Source organism: Delphinapterus leucas, chromosome 1 (genome assembly GCF_059928025.1).
Source record: "Delphinapterus leucas isolate spDelLeu-1000000601 "Yukka" chromosome 1, BTC_Dleu_Yukka2, whole genome shotgun sequence".
Classification (NCBI taxonomy): domain Eukaryota; kingdom Metazoa; phylum Chordata; class Mammalia; order Artiodactyla; family Monodontidae; genus Delphinapterus; species Delphinapterus leucas.
Genome location: NC_143129.1, coordinates 119060095 through 119081815, shown reverse-complemented (window position 1 = coordinate 119081815; position 21721 = coordinate 119060095). Strand labels below are relative to the sequence as shown.

Sequence of the window (21721 nt, the reverse complement as noted above, 5' to 3'; positions counted from 1 at the left end):
TACTCCTCAGATACTTATTACCTTTGCAGATGAAGCTCTAAATTGACTAGTTATTCTGCATTATTAATAATCAATGTGATAAGCTTTTTAAAATGTGGTTTTTATTTAAACAACAAAGCCTGCCAAATAAGAATAATTTTAAAACTCACTGAATTCCTATTCAAAACGAAATATTTGCATATACTCTTTTTAATTAAAATAGCATCTGCTTAGCTCATTTACATTCTTTCTGTCAGAATTTCTGCCTGAGGATTCCATATATAATTAATGTAAGAAAAACAACACAGTAATCCCTTGGTGAAAAACTGGTAATGGATTAAAAGACCATAGCTCTGAAATTCCAGGAATTTGACACACTTTCTCAGAAAGATGCACTTAGTCCTGAAGCCTAGAGATATTGAAAATTGCCCCCTACTGTAATTAGTCAAAGATAGACATTCTGAGTATATGTTTTATATGTTTAATAGGGATTATTTTATGTAAATTTGTAACTGGTATTAAATATGGTGAGAGGAGGATCATTACTTTATCCAGAATAGATGAGTGTCCATTGGAAGCTTTAGATTTCTTACTGAACCAAGTGACAGAGTACAGAATGCATATTGAGAATGTGCAGAACAGTTGCCTAGGCAGTGTGACCAGTGTCTTAGAATATGGTGTCTGATGGTAGTTCAGGAACCTCTGGGAATTCACATAATGATCCTGGGCCCCTATTTCTTTATTTAAGGATTTGGACTAGATTGGTGCTTTTCAAATTGTAGAGTACCACCCATTATCAATTTGTGAAGATAGTATTTAGTGGGGTTATGATCAGCACCTAAGGAGAATAGCAAATGGAGGACATTATATATAATAAGAATACTTTTTCATGAGATTTGTATTGATTATGTGTGAACCCAATAATTATATTGTTTTGATATAGAGTATCATACCCGTGGGCATAGTTTACGTGTGTGTGCGCACGCGTGTGTGCGTGTGTTTGTGTAAAGAAATACTGGATGGTTCATCCTAAAAGTGTCTCCCAGTTACAATGCCCCCACATGAAATTTTAAATTTTTCTTAGATTGCAATTTTTAAAAAAAATAGAACTTATCACTTGCAGATACTTTTAGTAATGAAAAGATAAATAAGGAAGATGCAAGTCTCGATATTCTAAGAGAAATAGTACCTATATAAACTGTAATTGTTCCTAATTACTAAATTTGATAATTTAGGCCTTTCTAAAAACTGTGAGAGCATAGAGAGCAAGTGATTAGTTCTGATCGTCAAGTTCAGAAAATACCCCATGATGTTAGAATATATCCTTGAAAGTTGAGTATGATTTTATTCATTTGGGGTAGAGAATTGAAAGAGATGAGTCTAGAAACTTTGAATGTGACTAGAAAGTCAAGAGGTCTTGCCTGCCGTACTTGGGCATTTGGAGTTTATTGTGAAGAACTGGGAGAGCTGTCAAACCTATTAAACCTGCTAGAATGAGATTGGTTTTTAGAAGGGTAAAGGTAAGCAGAGTGGTTGTTGAACTGAAGTAGAGAATGACTCAAAGTACGGAGATGATGAGTGATGAGAGAATTTCAGAAGAGCCATTCATGAAATGATGAGGGTGAGCACTGTAAACAGTGAGTCAGAAAGTCTTCTTTTGATAAACAGTAAAATAAAAATTAGTTGTACAGCGTTTATACACACATTAATTGAATTTTATTGAGTTTCTCAGTACATTGTTTTATTTTAGTGTTTTAGACATACTGAGCAGTTTTTGATACCTTTGCAAAATGCCCAAGTAAACTTATGTGAAATGTTGAAAGACTGAAATGAGGCTCTAGCTTTGTTGATTAAACAAAAGCTATAGTGAAAAGAAATGTTTTGATGGGATGCTTTCAACTATGCCTTCCATATATTGCAGTTTCGTTTAAAAAAATGAAAGTTCTTACAATTAAAAATAGTAATAGTTTAAAAAGTGAACTTGATGTGGTCTTTCTGTCATTTCACTTCTGATCAGATCCTACCTATTTCAGTTGGTGTATTCTTGATATTGGAGATTTTAAAACATTGCCTTACCTGAAGAACCTTCCTGGACACCGCCCTGTTGAGATTTATTTCTATCTTTTGTGAAATCATTCACCTTTCTCTCACTGTATGAGGTGCTCTGTGTCATACTTTTAAGACTGAAGTGCTTAAAACTAGAAATGGAAAAATTTATTTTTAGTATACCGTGTCTTGTTTATTTAGCACATGGTGACCACTCAATAAATGTTTCAGTGATGTATAAGTGACCAAAAAACTGAAATACAGTAAAAGCAGGGGAATTCATAGAAACTGAGTTTAAAAGATTAAATATGGAATTATTGCAAGAAATTTGATCTAATAGCATTTAGACATAGGTTATGTTTGCATGTTAACATATACAATATTTATTAAGTACCCACCTTATTGGGTGCTGTAATTTTGCTTGTGAACAGAATAGAAACTATATATACCCTCATACAGACTTTTCCATCTTTAACCAGAAAGCATATGAATTCAAATTATAGTATAATGGATGCTGGGAAGATATCGTGAAGAAATTCCTAATTATATCTGAAAAGGTAGTGGGGCTGCTATTAAAGATAGTTATATAATTTCTGTTACTGAAGTTATTGGCGTTAGATTTTTGACGTCATGGTATCCCAGTTTTGCAGATCATATAACATTTAACACATACTGAGTGTGAAAAAGTGAATGGTGAGAATATTTGGAAACAGTGGGTAACATCTGATTATTTTGGTTCAGGTAAAATTGTTAGTGCAATATAGGAGATTAAGATACAGGGGTCTAGGAAAGATGACAACCCCTACCTAAAAATATAAGCGGTTGTTTTCCAGCTCCAGAAAGCACACTCTGCTGTGTTCTGTATGGCTTAAGAAAACAGTCTGTGGCTCCTTATGTAGCACGATCTCTCTCCAATTTCCAGAGGGCACATCCATACAGACTTCCAATATATACTTATTACAAAGTAATGTGTGGCCAAGCATGTTTCCTCAGACATAATGAAATGGAATTTTGGTAAGAGGATTAATTTATTCAACAGACTGCCTTTGTGCTGGACACTGAAAGCAAAGGTGAACAAGGCAATAGACCAGGACACAGAACCTTTTAGTCTATTTCTTTTGAATCCTACAGAGGTTTCTTATAGTCTTCGATCATTTGGTTTGGGTAATAAAAAATGTTGACATCTGAATGCTCAGAAAAAATTGTAATAATGTTACATGTAACGAAGTTTTCATCATTAAAATGTTTGTTACCAACCTTTGGCTGACTTTGAAATTTTGCCTATTAGATTTCCAAATAAAATTTCGACTTGTGTTAACACACGGAAGTGTTACTAGGTGAGGGAATTTACGTATTCAAACACATAGTTTACAAAACAAGTTTAATGTAACCTCTGGAAAATCTATGCCAAAACTTATTAGTGTGTCACTTTAATGTGCATTTGATGGGTTTATTTTAAATGCCTAGGAAAGGTTTTGAGGGATTTCTTAGAATTGCAGCGATGCCCATGGTAAAATAGTCTAAAAAGGTGCTGACGTGAAGTGGCCTCGAAGCTCAAAAATAACTACTGATAGGACTTGACAGAGGTACCATGGTATAGTGAGAGGAGCATTAAGGCCAGTCTTCATATTCCTTTTGTAGTAATGTGACCTTGGATAAATACCCCAGAGCCTCCGTTTTCTGAGCTGTAAAATTAACATGACATATGTATTAAGTGCTTACCATAACCAGGCACTGTGCTAGATGCTTGGGATAAAAACAGGAATAAGTATCCATTCCTGCCTTCAAGGAATATTTAGTCTTAAAAGGAGAGACAGATAAACGGATACGTTTGAAACCATGTGATAGTGCAGAGAGTGTCCATGGACGTATTGTCAGAATTATGACACAGCTCAGGGGGTGAGGTGGGATAGCTTCAGAGAAAACTCGTCCGAGGAGGTTTTTCCTGTTTCGAATCTTAAAAAGGGATGTAAGAATCCACTAAACAGCCAGGATTCTGTGGATTCAGCTAAATCATAGTGATGATTGAGATAATGTACACTGTGTCTAGAATATTCTAAATCCTTGCAAGTCATGGTCCCTTTTCCTGACCTGTTTACTAGTGTACTGTGCCTGTACACACACACACACACACACACACACACACACACACACAGTTGGCAAATGAACTTTGTGCCCTCAAAGAACATATAGGAGAGACAGATGGGAACAACAGGGACTAGCTTATTTCTCACTACCTATAATTATGATTTCATAATCTGCAAATTATCTACATATAATGAGTTATTCAATTATATCTGGTTTTTAATTTAGCCAATTAGGCTGTTTCCTTAGTTTACTGAAGATGGAACCCAGAGCTTATGACCAGGTGTCAAATGCAACACTTTTTAAGAAAAGTATGTTGACAAACTTGAGTACTGTACCTTGTCAGGCACTCTTCTGAATACTTTACATGTAGTTACTTATTTCATCCTCACAAAACCCTGTGAGACATAGGAGCTATTATCCTAATTTTACAGAGAAAGAAACTGAAATACAGAGTTTTATCAAATTGCCTGTGGTTAAGAAGTTCCTAGAAATAAGACTTCTTGTTCCAGAAGACTAAGACTTTCAAGATATATGTGCAGCCTCCCAACAACTAGGTTTTAAAGCACACAGGAAGCAAGCAAATTAGGCAGCCTATGGGATATAAGTGGGTACTTTTCTACAAGTGAATGTGGTTGACAAGCTTACAGAATACTGTTGCAGAGTAGAGCAGACACTGGAAGTCAGAAGTCCACATCACCAGGGAGATGGAGAGAGCATCTCTCTAAAGGGCAGGAGTGGTTCTTTGTCTCTGCATTCTTGGGGCATCCTTTGGAATCTGGATGTGCTGGCTCTACTGTTTGCCTTTTCAGTAAGACTCACTGTACAAGAGCAGTGCATGTGGGGCACTGTGATAACCAGTGACCCCTCCTTTAATGCTCTTCTCCTTTGACAATACATTACTTTTCTTTGAAAAACCTAACATTTGTTAGCGTGATTTGCACAGTCTTATGCACATAATTTGTATAAGTGCAAAAGTATCATCCTGTCTTGAAGCAAGTCTGCTTTTTGTTAGTTTCATGATAGTTTTATGCTGTATCTTCTTCTAGGGAAGGTTTTAAGAGAAGGGTGCTTTTGAGCCCTTAAATGAGAGGGAGGCTCTGAAGCTGAGCATATAGGAGAGAATTCTAAGTGGGGAGAATGGCATGCAGAAAGTTGCAAAAGCAGGTACACATGTACTATATTTTAGATTATGAATAAATTATTGACTCAATTCCATAGTGTAAGCAGATTAACTATACATTTTAATAAATTGTATGAAAAAATAAATTATTGGAATTTCCTACATAACACCTTGATGTCACAGGTATCATTTGCTTCTTTCTTTTATATAAATAGTTAATTCCATAAAAATAGATCGCTCACTCACCTTTCAACATGTAAGGGTTAACACAAACAATAGCAAAGTGGGGCTTCCCTGGTGGCACAGTGGTAGGGAGTCTGCCTGCCAATGCAGGGGATGCGGGTTCGTGCCCCAGTCCGGGAAGATCCCCACATGCCGCGGAGCAGCTGGGCCCGTGAGCCATGGCCAATGAGCCTGCACTTCCGGAGCCTGTGCTCCTCAACGGGAGAGGTCACAACAGTGAGGCCCGCGTACTGCAAAAACAACAACAACAACAAGAAAAAACAATAGCAAAGTGACAACCATGGGATGTGCTGGTAAGAAGCCTGGATTGAGTTGGGGGAAATTTGCAGCAAACAGCAAGAAGGTCATTATGAGTTGGAAGAGGTGGGGAGGAGGAAACTCATGTAATCTATAGGAGACAGGCCTTGCTTTAGCAAAATATTTCTTTCCTTATTGAATCAGTGTGTTTGGGCACAGACCACCCCAGGAAAATGTATCTCAGATGCAATGAGGGAATTGATGTAAGGAGTAGGGATATATCCAGTCTTTGGGAAAAACCACCTTGTCCACATAGGCATCTGGTGTGCAGAGTCCGGTAGCTCAGAACCAGGAAGGTCTAGGAAACACTTTGATTCTCAGGGTGAGAGATGGTATATTTTCAGATCATTCCCCAAAAGGGGAATAGGATTTCATTATCCTACTTGGAAGAGTGCCGTTCTGTTCACTTGCTCCCTTTAACCCAAGTTCTGCTTCTTGGTACCTCAGTTTTGATGGCCAGTTTTCATCACCTCCCCAATTGCTGAGCCCAGTTGGTTTTGATGAGCTGGTCACTGTTATCCCAAAAAAGGGTTTCTGCCTCCTGGGTTTCTTTTTTTTCCTATATATTCATGTATATATTCTTTTGCATAATTCTCTAAGAATACATCCCCAAATCACTAAATATTATTAAATTATTATTTATAATATTTATTATTACGTATTATTTATAATATGGTTTATTAGGATTGTATCATTCTATTTTATCAATGTACTTTTGAGCCATTTTACTATTTTGATTCTTTAGTTTGTCTCAAACTTATCATTATGAATATCTTTTTATCTAAATCTGTCAAATGTTGGATTATTTTCAGAACATATATTTACAAAAGAAATTTGGTAAGAGTCTTTTCAGAAATATCGTATCAGTTTGTAATCTTAGAAATGTATGAGGCTGTGTGTTTTACAATACTCATAGATATTTGGTAATTTGATAGAAGAAAATTTCATCATATTTTAATTTTTTGCCTCCTTTGCTCTTACCAATTAAACTGAGCATTGTATATGTTTATTTTCCTGTTTTTTTTTCTTCACCTACTTTGAAATTGATACTCATGATTTGTGAGTACATCTTATATAAAGTATTTAAACTTCGTGGTATTTGTTTAGACAGTTTATCTTGGGAGATGTAGTTTTCTGAAACATGCCTGTTGTCATTATAAATCAGATTCACCTAAACTTACTCTCATTTTCTGATAAGAAGCACTTGTTTTTGAGACTCTTATCAAGCCTTTCTTCTTCTTTTTTTATAGGAAGGGAGTTTTTTTATCTGGCAACATTCAGCTTCATAAGGGTGAAATTTAAAGTATTTGAGATTGTAAAGGGAAATAAACATTTAAAGCAGCAGTGCCCAACCTTTTTGTCACCAGGGACCGGTTTCGTGGAAGACAGTTTTTCCACGGACGGGAGTGGGGGGGGATGGTTCAGGAGGTAATGTGAGCGATGGGGAGTGATGGAGAGCGGCAGTTTATGAAGCTTCGCTCGCCCACTGCTCACCTCCTGCTGTGCGGCCCGATTCCGGTCCGTGGCCCAGGGGTTGGGGAGACCTGAGTTAAAGTAGAGGGAAGGGACATTAGAGTAGTACAATGAGACATAGCAACACGGGCTGAAACGGGGTTCCTAAGAGCCTTTTTTCCTTACAATTCCTTATAATTCATTAGAATGTCTGAATCCAGAAGTTGGAACTGCTCTGTTGCCTCTGTGCTGTTGGTACCTATACAAGGCAAGTATGAAAGATGACACTGGGCTGTGTATGTAAGGGCAGGGTCTATACACTTGGATCTGCTACCGTGCTTTTTCTTGTTCTCTTGATGTTCAACTTGGCAGTTAAATACAAGAAAGGATAAAATTTTAACTGCAGGCAAGTCGTACTGTTTGTTTTTTAAGGCAACATTTTCGCTGTGCAATGTCAGATTAAACTTATCCCTCCCACCTCCACCTCCCTTCCCGATGCTCTGGCGACACAGATTTGAGAATAATTTGAGTGTGTTCTTTAAAACCTTATCTTTTCATCAAAAATTGAACAAACCTCAACATCACAATGCAAAAATAGTAACACCGAAACCACCCACGAAATCAAGGTCATTATATTGTCATTTAAGGAATTATATGATAACCTTCATACCATTTGGGGAAGCAGTTTCTGTTTTCATTCAGAGTATCACAGTAGAATACTTCTATAAGTCATCTCTTTTGTCAGGGAGAACTTCTATCATTGAGTGGGCTTTCTGTAGTTTGTGGAAGTGGTGGAGTTGCCTCCAACCTGAGAATTTCAAGTTTCTTCTCTCCTTTTTTTTTTTGTTTGTTGTTGGGAATTATGAGTTTCTGTGGCTTATCTCTGAATAGCCTGGTGGAGAAATTAGAATGTGCTAAGGACAGAAATACAAGTGGATGAATGAATGAGCAATAAATGTGTTTAGGTGGGGCTGCCAAAGATGTTAGTAAGAGATACCTTTGAAATGCTGTTTTCCATTTGGAGGTGGTTTTGATTATTTTGAGTTTGCATTTTGAATTGAAGTTCACAAAAATGGGTTCACGACTGCATTTGGTTTCATTTATTTTGCAGTTTTTAATTGGTCCAGGAGCATTAGTAAATGAAACAGTAGTACAGCGTTTCTGGAGTAAATCTTTTAATTTTTCTTTTATAGATCTTATTTCCCACTTGGTTAGTTACTCCAATAGCTCTGTGTATCTTTCAGAAATTTATCTTTACAACTTGTTCATGAGATAAAAAATAGCCTTTATTTATAAAGAAAGTTACATCTTAGTAGTTACAGTCTAGTTTGGGGTTTCAAAAATTCCATGTATGTAGTATAATTTATTTTTTTTTTAAGTTTTTCTTGATGTGGACCATTTTTAAAGTCTTTACTGAATTTGTTACAATATTGCTTCTGTTTTATGTTTTGTTTTTTTTGGCCATGAAGCATATGGGATCTTAGCTCCCCAACCAGGGATTAAACCCGCACCCCCTGTATTGGAAGGCGCAGTCTTAACCACTGGACCGCCAGGGAAGTCCCTGTGGTATAATTTAGAATAAAATTTTAAGCATCATTTTGGGGAAAAGGGGGGAAACTAAATAAGTCAACTTTGGTCTCATGAGTTATTTCTTTGAGATGGGAAAGGATTTCAGTAAGAATTTCTCTTTCTAGAACCATATTGGAAGATGCCTTCTCACTTCTAGCAGAAAAGCATTTGTGTCATCTTCGATAGTTTTAGTGTGTTCAGTTAAATAAATATCTTTTAAAAAAAGCCCTAACTTCTTAAAGTCATTTGAGGTTTTAGGGAAAGAGTGCCTTTTATGGCATGTAGGAAGAAAGACATGAAATTTCTCCCTTCTTCAGTGGGGAAAAGGTTAAATGCCTGACATGTTTTAAGTGATCCAAGTGTTAGTGGTTAGTGGGGATAACAGTTTGTGAAAAGTCAAGATAAGAGTTGAGACTGGTTTCAGGCTGTGCTAATCTTTCCTACCTGAAGTGAGAAATAAATACCTCATAGGAATGTATGTGGAGATACAATGCCTTTCCCTTCTAGGACACTTGTTTGAGTCAGCAGTTGAATGTGATTACCTTTGGATTCCTGTTTGGGAAAGAGAGAAATGAGTGGGTGGTTTCCTGCAGTTTCTGTGTAGTTAAATAAGTTTTAGAATTGGTGTTAATTGGCCCCCTTATAGATGCCTTTAATGAGGAAGCCAGTTGTAACCCTGGTAAATTAACATCTTTAGAGTTCATTGTTACCAAATAAAAGTTAATTGACATGGAAGTCTTATATACATTGTTGTCCCTCTTGTGATTCAACTTAAATGTACCTTTTAAAAAATGAAATTATGGTTAATAGTTTTTTTGGGGTTTGGGTTTTTTTTTTCATATTGTTTATGTTTGAATACAAGATATTAACAAAAAGACTTAGAATCTGAATTTTGACTTTCAGATCTGGGAGACCTGCCTGGGGAATACTTTAAATGGGGTCTCCACTCCTAGGTAGTTGTATTCATGAGACTAATACCGTGACAGGAAAGGAATAGAATCCTTTAGCCGGTATGGCTTGGTGTGAGCCACTGGATGAAGGAACGAAACTCATATTTTTGTGTTGTTGCTTTGTTTAACCGCTTTTAAGAACATATGTTCTGAGGTTGGGTGGGTGAGGGGAGGTAATGGAATTTCTAATAACAAGAAGGGTAATAAAAATAACAATAATAAAATTGCTAGAAGATTATAGTAAATAATCAATGTGGAAGTAGAAATAAATTGTTGTACCAGAAGAGACGATGAAATTATTTTCTTATTCTGTGATTATTCTTTAGTTTTTTTTTTTTGTTGTTGTTGTTGTCAGTGAACACTTTACACAGAATTACTTATGAATTTTGATTTGATAGTGCAATGTAAATGACTTGAGAAATTACATTTCCGATAGTAAATTCTTAATGCTAAACTGGTTTTAACTAGTTATTAAAAATAATAAATAATAAATAAATAATAAATATAAGTGTTTACTATTTCCTTGAGGGAAGAAAAAGGAGAGTGGTATAGTTGCTATTCTGGTTTTTTGTGATGGTTTCACATGACCAATGACCACAACTCCTGAATGATTTTTAACTCTAGCAGGTGGTCAGTCTTTTAAGGGTGCATTTCATAGTTGAGTCCCACTGATTTGGAGACTCTGGTGAAGATGTCATCTTTGTTACATTTATATATATATTTTTTATCTCCTGACATAAAATGTTTTAAATACAACATTTCCTGATAATGTACATAGCTTAAACTTCAAAACTAGAAACTTTAAACTAACATATATAAAAAGATAAAATTGTGGTGTGTGTGTTTTCTCACCCTGTATAAAAACATCTTCATCTTGGGTATATTTGACAACTTTTTGTACAAAGAATTAAGGTATAAAATAATGCATAAAATAAAATTAAGCAAAAGGTGATTGCTGACTATGTACCATGCACTGTGTTGGAAACTAAGGACACAAAAATAAATAAGCTTCACTTCTTTCTATTCAGCCGCTCAGCGTTCAGTAGGAGAGGAATATAAGTAAAGAACATGTTGCCTGCTCTGATAGTGGAGCTCATAATTGTTCATGCACTCATTTCATTCCTACACCTATTGTTTTAACATGTCTTTATTTTATGTCTGCTATAAAGAGACCACTGTAAACTGACTCTTTATCAGGCTTGGCATTGTAATAATGGTGGATGATATCTTTCCTCAAGGAGAACTCCTTATGGAAGCTACCCAGACACAGGGATCATTGTCATTTTTTTCACTGTTACATCCCAAGTGTGTGGAAGAGTGCTAGGCACATAGTAGACGCTCATAAATATTTATTGGAAGAAAGAAAATAGATGACCCAAACCTGAGCTCAGGTTCTTCATTCCCCATTGTTAGGGAAGCTTTGAACTGGATTTTGGAGAATAATTGTTTCCTAAGAGAAAAACGAGTAGAACATCCTGTGCAGAGGGCATAGGCACTGAGTAGTAAGGGTAATATTGAGGCTTAATACGAAATTCACTAATATTTAAGAATAGATCAGAATGAAAGTATTGTATGTTTGTGAACTTTCAAGAAGTTATAGCTAGCTATATGCTGAGACTATTAAAAGCGTCTGTCTGTGGCATATATTATTCTTAATAGACATGCTTACCAGGAATTTTTCTTTTAAAGTTCAGTATTAAACTGAGAGTAATTTATAACTTTTAAATTGCTGTATTTTAATGGCACTTGTGAATTATTAATCATTGCCAGATAATTTACAGGTTTTTAAGTGGGAGAGATCAATTTCTTTCTAATAAGGAATTTAATCTCCAAATGTTTTGAAGGACTTATAATGCATACTTTCTCCTTAAAATATTGAGAGACTTTTCAGGAGTAGTCATATTTGAACCTAATAGCTGATGGCATTCTTGCAGTATATTTTTACGTTTTGAGTGTCCAAAGTGTCCAGAATTTTGTTCCTTTTAACAAAACACAGAGGTAAAGTTTTTTCCCTTGCTATTTATGTAATTATGTATTTTAATACATAATTATTATGTATGTATTTTAATTAATATGTATTAATATGTAATTTATTTATGTAATTTAATTAATATGTAATAATTAATATGTATGTATTAATTATGTATTAATTTTTTAATCATGTATTTATTTATTAGGAATTTTTGTGTATTCCAATGTAAATCTTAGTATTTTGTGTATAAATTGATCTTACTTGAAACTGTAAACATTCTTCTAAAAATTTTTTTGTTTGAAGTGCTTCATAATTTAAAATATATCCAAAATAGAAAAAAATGTTTTGTAAACCAGAAAGACACAAGAAGCTAAGGCATGTCACACATATATGGTGAGTTGACTATTTTGTAGTTACATGACCTTAAATTGTTTGAACACTTGCTTTTGCAAGAACTTTATATTTTTGTAAGGATTTGATTTGTGTTTCATGCTAACCGAGTTTACTTAACACACAAATTGCTACATTTTCAAGGCCAGGGTGCTGGAAAATGACATTGCATTCCTTTATTTTTTTTGTTCTTGGTGTGAACACAAGTTCAAAGGTGAAAGTAGTTTTTTTTTACTGTGCACATGCCATGGTTTAGGCTTCTGACATAATACTGACAGGTTAAAGAATTATACGTTAATGAACACAAAACATTAGATATTTTAGAGTTTGATTGATAAAGCTATCTCTTAAAATGGACTAACAGTAACTAAAACAATAGAGTGACATTCTGCAAGCTTAAATGGAATGAGTTTTTAACATACTGCCTTTCAGTATACAAAGGTAAGTTTTTTTTTTGTTTTTTTTTTTTACATCTTTACTGGAGTATAATTGCTTTATAATGGTGTGTTAGTTTCTGCTTTATAACAAAGTGAATCAGTTATACATATACATATGTTCCCATATCTCCTCCCTCTCGCGTCTCCCTCCCTCCCACCCTCCCTATCCCACCCCTCTAGGTGGTCACAAAGCACTGAGCTGATCTCCCTGTGTTATGCGGCTGCTTCCCACTAGCTATCTACCTTACGTTTGGTAGTGTATATATGTCCATGCCTCTCTCTCACTTTGTCACAGCTCACCCTTGCCCCTCCCCATATCCTCAAGTCCATTCTCTAGTAGGTCTGTGTCTTTATTCCTCTCTTACCCCTAGGTTCTTCATGACATTTTTTTTTCTTAAATTCCATATATATATGTGTTAGCATATGGTATTTGTCTTTCTCTTTCTGACTTACTTCACTCTGTATGACAGACTCTAGGTCTATCCACCTCATTACAAATAGCTCAATTTCATTTCTTTTTATGGCTGAGTAATATTCCATTGTATATATGTGGCACATCTTCTTTATCCATTCATCCAATGATGGACACTTAGGTTGTTTCCATCTCCGGGCTATTGTAAATAGAGCTGCAATGAACATTTTGGTACATGACTCTTTTTGAATTATGGTTTTCTCAGGATATATGCCCAGTAGTGGGACTGCTGGGTCATATGGTAGTTCTATTTGTAGTTTTTTAAGGAACCTCCATACTGTTCTCCAGTGGCTGTATCAATTTATATTCCCACCAGCAGTGCAAGAGGGTTCCCTTTTCTCCACACCCTCTCCAGCATTTATTGTTTGTAGATTTTTTGATGATGACCATTCTGACTGGTGTGAGATGATATCTCATTGTAGTTTTGATTTGCATTTCTCTAATGATTAATGATGTTGAGCATTCTTTCATGTGTTTGTTGACAGTCTGTATATCTTCTTTGGGGAAATGTCTATTTAGGTCTTCTGCCCATTTTTGGATTGGGTTGTTTGTTTTTTTGTTATTGAGCTGCATGAGCTGCTTATAAATTTTGGAGATTAATCCTTTGTCAGTTGCTTCATTTGCAAATATATTCTCCTATTCTGAGGGTTGTCTTTTGGTCTTGTTTATGGTTTCCTTTGCTGTGCAAAAGCTTTGAAGTTTCATTAGGTCAAAGGTAAGTTTTATTATACATCCTTGATTTAAAAAATTTTGTTAAAATAACCTCATGAATATGCAGAGATAAATTGAAAAAGTTGAACTATTAGTGAAATAATTTATCTTTTAGGTTTACTCTGAACACTGACTTTTCACCTAAATTAAAATGAAATGGGAATAAGTTTTCTGGAAGCTTCTGAACTAGAGTTCAGCCTGGTGGAAATCATGCCCCCATTCTCATTAAGTATTTTTCTTATTTCCCTTTTAGGAAGAAATTTTATTAGCATACATAAACAGGAGTAAATCAGAGATTTCATATTCCACCACTGGTAATAGATGATGGTCTGAGTTAATGTTTCTGTAGAGCTTGAAGTCACAGCCTCAGTCCCATAGAGGACCATGATAATCAAAAGGGGTGGTGCTTACTGGGACCATACCTGGCATGAGCAGGGCATACATGACAGGGTTCAGTTCAAAGTAATTAAGGAAAACAGTACCAGAAAAGTTGAAGTTTTTATATTATAGCTTTAAAAAGCCTTTTATTGGAATGTATGATTTTATAGAAATGTCCAAAGAGCAGACTGAGGGAGACAATGTTAGAAAAGCAAAATGTTCCTACAAGAGTTTGAAGTCCACCACAGGCATAAGCTAATAGCAGTACACTATTTATTGCCAGAGTAGCATATTTTCTTGCAAAAATGCTCATAAATTATGTGAAATCCAATGTTAGAATTCCAGTTCTGGTCTTACAAATTCCCATCTCATAGCAGTACATCTGTTTATTAGGAGTTATTCCCTGAATATGAAAGATTTCAATCCTAAGTCACTGCACCTGTTGACAGGAGGTGTTTATTCCAATCACTAGCCTAAAGCACAGACTTATTGCTTGACATTTTATAGCTTGGGAGGGAAAAAGTGTCTTCAAAGTCATTTGTTCAGAGTGCAGAAAATGGAGCAAAATAGTTCATTTTACTCTAAGCACCACTATTTGGCAGTGTTCACATTTGCACAGCACAAAGCTGCAATATTGATTTTTTGCTCACAGAGCCTCCCACAAGTTTTTTCTTCGATTGTCAGATGGATTGGATTACACTTTGCTTGTTGGGATGCTTTTTTTTTTTTTCTTGGTTGAAATAGAAATATATTGAAAGTACAGCTTAGAATAAATGTCATAGTAATAGTGTGATTAAAGAGTTTTAATTTGGGCATTTCTTTATGTTGATTATGTTGACTGAGCAATTTCATTGACTACTTGACCATCAGACAACTATTTCCTTTCTTGCCCTTGTTCCTCTAGGACTAGAGGCACCCAGTACACCCTAACTATGTTCTGTACAACAGGGGTCCCCAACCTGCTGCTAAGTGTCATTATCATTTGGAGAGGCATTAAAGTAACATTGAAAAACACGAGTCTGGGAGCTGAAGTATTAGGTTTCAAACCTTGATTTCATTCTTATTGGATGTGTGATTTTGGAAAACATAATTTTTCTGTGCCTCAGTTTCTTCCTTTGTAAAATAGACAATAATAATACATATCTCATATGGTGGTTATGAGATTTGTAGTCAGTATATATTTGTAAAGTCCTCAGAGGGACTTGTAGTGATGATGGGGTGGAGAGGATGGCAAATCCTCTTCCCCCAAACAAGTATAAAACTGAACAAAATTGTCAACAACCACCATTTTAGGGCTCTGGAAATTAACCAGAGACAAATAAGAAATTGGGAACGATTTCTTTAAAAAAAAAAAAAAGCTGATGGAACTTTTGGTACACACAGTTCAAGTTTAAAGCCTTCTAGCCTGGGGCTGCTTCTCCCTGCACTGTGCACTCTTCGGCTATGTCATTGTGGTTAGTTTAGTCAGAGCAAGGCTGGCCTTGAAAATCTGTGACTGAGCTGCCAGGGAGAGTTGGCTTGATTTAGAGTAGAGTGTGGGAACCCGTGCCCAGCAGTGTTGTCAGTAAAAGTAGTAAACACTGTAGAAAACAGATGGGGAAGACTCCTAGCTCTTGCTAACCTGAGGTTGTGGTCCCAGGTGGCGAGACTGAGTGCCAGTCTGAAACATAACCAGGAAACCTTGGAAATGAAAGAGCCAAACGTTCTCTGCGTTCTTGACTGACTGAGAAGCTACACACAGAGCAGAGGAGATGCGAGGGGACGTGGCAGAAAGTAAATAACCAAGGCTGACTTGAAAACTGCTTGAACTTTGAACTCTCCCTAACATACAGGTCAAATCAGCAGAGGGTGGAGACCTTATTATGGGTTCATGGTTTTTGTGCAAAGTCTTTGCTCAATCATTTGCTGATCACTAAGCTATGCAGAGACAGGTGTGATCCCTAGGAAGTCAAGCTAGAAAATAAAAATAAGAATTAAAATAACAACGACAACAATGAACAGAGACACACAGCAGCTGCAAAGTACAGGGGAAGACAGAGTCAGCAGATTAAATTCAGTCAGAATGCTAAAAAGAAAATATCACAACAGCAACAATTCTCAGGGGAAAGGAATCTAGAGTAGCTAACAGTGTATTATTTTAAATGTCTGGTTTTCAACAACAACAAAAAATTTGCAAGCTAATGCAGAGAAACAGGAAAGTTGACCCATACTTAGGAGAAAAAACATTCAATAGAAACTGCCTCTGTTGTGGGCCTGGATGTTAGATTTAGCAGATAAATATTTCAGAGTGGCCATTATGAATATGTTCAAAGATTAAAGTAAAACTATATTAGAGAATTAAGAGGAAATATGATGATGACTTAACAAATATGTAATAGAGAAAACCTATTTTAAAGGACCTTGGAGAAATTCTTGGCATGTCTTAGTTATTGTATCAGTGTGTTGCAAATAAATAAATTTTCTTCCCCAAATACAGATATCCTACCTTCATCTGAACCCAGATATTCTGATTCAGTAGGGCTGGATTCGGGCTTGCAGATATGTCTTAAAAAATACTTACCAGATGACTCTGATGCAAACTCATATTTGGGGGTCAGTCATATACTCTTAGCCAGTGATTTTTTAAAAAGTCCTGGGGCTTCCCTGGTGGCAAAGTGGTTGAGAGTCCGCCTGCCAATGCAGGGGACACGGGTTCGTGCCCCGGTCTGCAAAGATCCCACATGCCGCGGAGCGGCTGGGCCCGTGAGCCATGGCCACTGAGCCTGTGTGTCCGGAGCCTGTGCTCCGCAACGGAAGAGGCCACAGCAGTGAGAGGCCCGCGTACCGCAAAAAAAGAAAAAAGTCCTGAAAAATGTGCCATTAAACAATTAAGGATGAATTCGTGTACAAAGGAAGAAAGTGCAATTAAGAAATGGTACTGATACCTGTGATGATTTCTTCCTGTGACTCAGTATAGTAAGTCATTAATGTGATATAAATAAAAGTGTAAATAAGTGTTTTTAGGAATAAGTTTTGTTCTGACTTTTCATAAGATTTACTTAGTGAAAATGTTGAATTTTAAAAATTAATATTAATTGCAATAGTTTTATTTAAGACTTTCCAAACTTCTTTGAAGTCCCATTGTTGATGGAAGAGTTTGAAGCCATACCCCTTGAAGTTTTCAGGAAAATAGGGGAGAAGTTCCCAAAGAAAGCATAAGAATTTACATTTTTCTGAAAAATTTATGCTTTCTGCCATCCGCTGCTACCATGGCGTCTGTGATAAAGCTTGTGGCGAAGGGGGGCAAAAAAAAAAGAAGCAGGTCCTGAAGTTTACTCTTGACTGTACCCATCCTGTAGAAGATGGAATCATGGATGCCGCCAATCTTGAGCAGTTTTTTCAGGAGAGAATCAAAGTGAATGGAAAAGCTGGGAATCTTGGTGGAGGTATTGTAACAGTTGAAAAAAGCAAAGCAAGATTACTGTAACTTCTGAGGTGCCTTTTTCCAAAAGGTATTTGAAATATATCACCAAAAAAATATTTGAAGAAGAATAATTTATGTGACTGGTTAGGCGTAGTTACTAACAGCAAAGAGTTACGAATTGCGTTACTTCTAGATTAATCAAGATGAAGAAGAGGAGGAAGATGAGGATTAAAACTCAATTATCTGTAATATTTTGTATGAGTTCTTGAATAAAACTTAGGAACCAAAAAAAAAAGTTTATGTGGGTTTTTCTTTTGATTTAATAATTGGCCCGTGTTTATTTTCTCCCTTCCAGTAAGTCTTTGGTTAAAATAGTTAATCCAGAAAGAATCCTGACTAATTCATCCATGTACTTTTGAGAATTTTCTTGGCAGTACCATACAATCTACATTATTGTGCCATAGTCCATCCATGCTAACATTCTCATATGTTTATATTTTAAAGAAATAGAGCAACAAATGTCTTAATTGTTGACCACTTGAAAATGTTAGAATAGCATGTATACCTGATTAAAAGGAGCTTGCCTGTTTAGAATCATAGATTGGTGAAATTTGATAGGACTTTGAAATGACTTTAATCCTTCAGAAAAAGAAATTAAAACCCAGAAAAATAAAATGACTTAGCCAAGTTCACAAGGCTGACCCAGACATCTGTACTGTTCAGTACTCTCTCTGTATGTCCATACTTGCACAGTATAGATTTTGCTCTCAATAAGTTTATGGCACACATCGCTACATTTCCACAAATACAATTTTCATCATTATCTATATGTTGTGTGAACCTTTAAAATAATTGTTTCCTGTCAAATTCACTAACATTTTTTGGTGAATTTCAGATGGTATGAAAAATTATAAAGTTAATCTTGTTTGTATTATCAACATGATGGCTTGAGAAGTCACAGAATCCCTTTCTGTTGATGGCCATTACTAAAAGCATGGGCTCTGGAATCTGAGAACCCTGCATGCGTTAGAATCTAACTCACAGTAATCCTTGAGACCCTGAATTACTTACTATTTAATGCCTTAGTTTCATGCTCTGTAAATGGGTATTGTTACAGTTAACTACTCCATTGTTTTTTGTTGTGTTGATAGTTGTTGATGATGCTGGTGATCATAAAAAGGGTGATCCATAAAAAGCAGTTTGGACAGTATCTAAACATTGTAATTGCTATGTAAATGTTAGCTACTACAATATTTACTTTTTATTTTTTTTTCATATTTGTTTTATATGGAGATATATATATATATATCCATATCCAGTTGGAAACACAGGATTTAAATAAAGGAAGGTTCATAAACGTCTGTCTTTGTGAGAAACACTAATGAACTCCAGTGGTACCTAGAAAATAATTAATTGACAAAATTTAAACATTTTTTTCTTTTTTTGAGGATATAACAATTTTATTGATTATTTATCTGTTTCTTAATGCTCACTCTTTGTTTTCACTGCCAAAGGCAATAGATATTACAGAGGAAAACGCATTGTAATTTATATTGTTTTAAACAGATACTAGTTGTTCAACTTGGCAATTTGGTTTGATAGCAGTTATTGGAATTCTGTATCATGTACCAATCTAGGCATTAGAATTATAACTAACTATCATCAGAGTCTAGCAGGGGAGATACATATTAAAAATGAATATCCACAGCACCATGTGGTAATAACAAGCGATTTTTAAATTTTATACATAAGTATAAAGTTCAGTGGAAACAGGTGAGAGAGCAAGAATTTAGTAAAGAGAACACATGATTTAAGGCAATAATATTATAGAATTAAATAAAGCAACATTCACCATTAAGAACTCATTCAGTTCTATGTAATGAAAGTATAAGTACCATGATCTGTTCTTCAGAAAATTCTGTATTGGAAATCTACTACATTAGTAAAGTGTGCTGATCTTTCTATTTTTTTCCTTTTCTTTTTCCATACTTTACCTTTTTGGATGACTAATATTAAGGCTTTAAAAATCCTTTCTCTGAATTATCAAAACAGCAAGACTTCTGCAACTTCTCAAATATCTTTCGAAAGCAGAGGAAAATTCATTTAGAACCATAACTATAATCCTGCAAACTATCAACAACAAAAATTTAGGAGCTCAAGTTAAAAACCACAGTGCTTCAGAATCAATTCTATATTTTTGACAAATACTACAACTTGTGAATTTTGGCTCCAAGTCAGTCTTATAATAACATTTTCTCATATTTGTAATATTCTCTAATAATATGATTTACAAGGTATTATAATTGCAAATCACCTCTGGCTTTAAAATATGCAGTGCTCCAAAATTTTATATGATGTCACTTGTTTGAATTTTCACACAGCTTTTTGCCACAGAAATGTGTCTGCTTCTGAAACCCTAAAACATATTTTCATTTAAAACAAATATAATACTAGTTTAAGCTGAATTATTTGTATAAGCAGTACAGTATCAGCAAATGGAAGAAAGCAATAACATATGTAAAAGTTTATTTATGAACTTGGGAAAAGGTTGAAAGGTTGGCCCCTTTACTGTTTTTCATGATATTGCCCAGCTCCGTTTCTGTATTCCTTCTTTTTTTTTTTTTTTCTGTATTCCTTCTTCATTGATAGTGCGCTTCTCTTTTTGTAATCTCGTAAGACCATAAATCTTCTTAGTGAAAACCTACCAAGGTTGGCGTTTGCCTCAATCCCCTGAAGATTTCTGTGCTCTAAGCTGTGTCTTTTTCTTCTCTCTCCATCCCAATTACATTTTTAGTTTTCTCAGTAGAACTGAGAACTCAGCCAAGTTTGAGAATTGCTGATTTTCTAAATCATACCAAGGTACAACCCACTAACTAATCCTTTCGCAGGATTGTTTGCATTTTAGAAAGAAGATGCATGTTTATCCAGGAGACTGTTTATTTTATTGTATTAGTGAGAGACATTGTGCAATAGTTAAAGAGAACAGGTTTTAGCATTGGATTGACCTGAACAGAACCTAGCTCTTCAACTTAGAAGCTTATGTCTTGGAACAGTTTACTTCTGAATGTCATTTTTTTTTTTTCCAGTAAAAAGGGATATAAGGGATAACTCATGTGATGCAGAGTAATTAAAAGGATAGAGATAAGAAAAAATACAGAAATTAATGCTAGTCTTTTATAAAAGAAACGCTATAGATGGCAACAAGTTAGAGAACTGAAATAAAAAATTGGGTCAGTGTAGAAGTTTTTGATATGGTAGGTAACCCATAGGTAGCACACCAGCACACAGAGATGTGCTTCTCCCACACATAGTTGTTGTTGGCTGTTCTCGGCTTTCTCTGCTTTTACCTTTGTTCTATGCTCTGTTACTACTTTAGAGGACCCCTGGTTGAGAACCATGATTAAAACCTAAAATTCTAATTTCTTATTCTATTTGGAATCTTTTTTTATAGCACTCATGAACATTGGTTATCTACATTCCGCCTAATACACCATACTTAAGTTCATATGGCACTTTCTATTAAGTGCTTTTCTGTACATTATCTCATTTTAGAGTCACACAGGTAGGAAAAAATAATAACATCATAGATGTTTCATCTGCATTTTGTAAATGACAAAACTGAATCTCAGAAATTTTGCCCCTTTTGGGGGTTTCAGCTTTTTGGACTGGATTGGAGCAGTGCTGGCTCCTTTGAATGCCCATCTGCTGAATCCTTTCATTTATGTCAGTTTTCAGTAAAGAGTCTACAAATTGAAATAAGTTATTGTGCCATAAGTATGATACTGTCATAGTGTCTTAGTTATTTTGGGAGACGCTAAGACAAATGTATTTTTAAGATAATTCCATTAACAGCAATTAATATGTCTACATTAAATGGGTAAGGCCAGTGTCCTGTGTAGCAGAGCTTTGATTTCATTCATAAATGAAAACCGTTCTTTTTTTAATTGTTGCATTCTGTATTTGTATATCTTGTCACTCTTTATAAATCCATTGATCAAATGCGTCATTTTTCTTTGGGTTTACTCAAAAAGGGCCATTTAGTTTCTGATTGTGACTAGGTTATACAGAAAATATTTTATTAAAGTAATTTAAAATTGTCTTATAAAGATGAATAATCCAGCTAAAGATATATATTAAAAATTTAATAATACATTAGTGATTCATAGTAAAGATCCAGAGAATTATTGAATAAATATATGAATGATGGCTTGAAA

At 35.2% G+C, this 21721-nt stretch overlaps 1 protein-coding gene and 1 pseudogene across 20 annotated transcripts in view; both read left to right on the top strand.

The window, feature by feature from the left end:
- ADGRL2 (adhesion G protein-coupled receptor L2) overlaps window positions 1-21721 on the top strand; it is a 147661-nt gene that overhangs the window by 43515 nt on the left and 82425 nt on the right. The window lies entirely within an intron of this gene.
- On the top strand, window positions 11858-20507 carry LOC149750720 (large ribosomal subunit protein eL22 pseudogene; annotated as a pseudogene).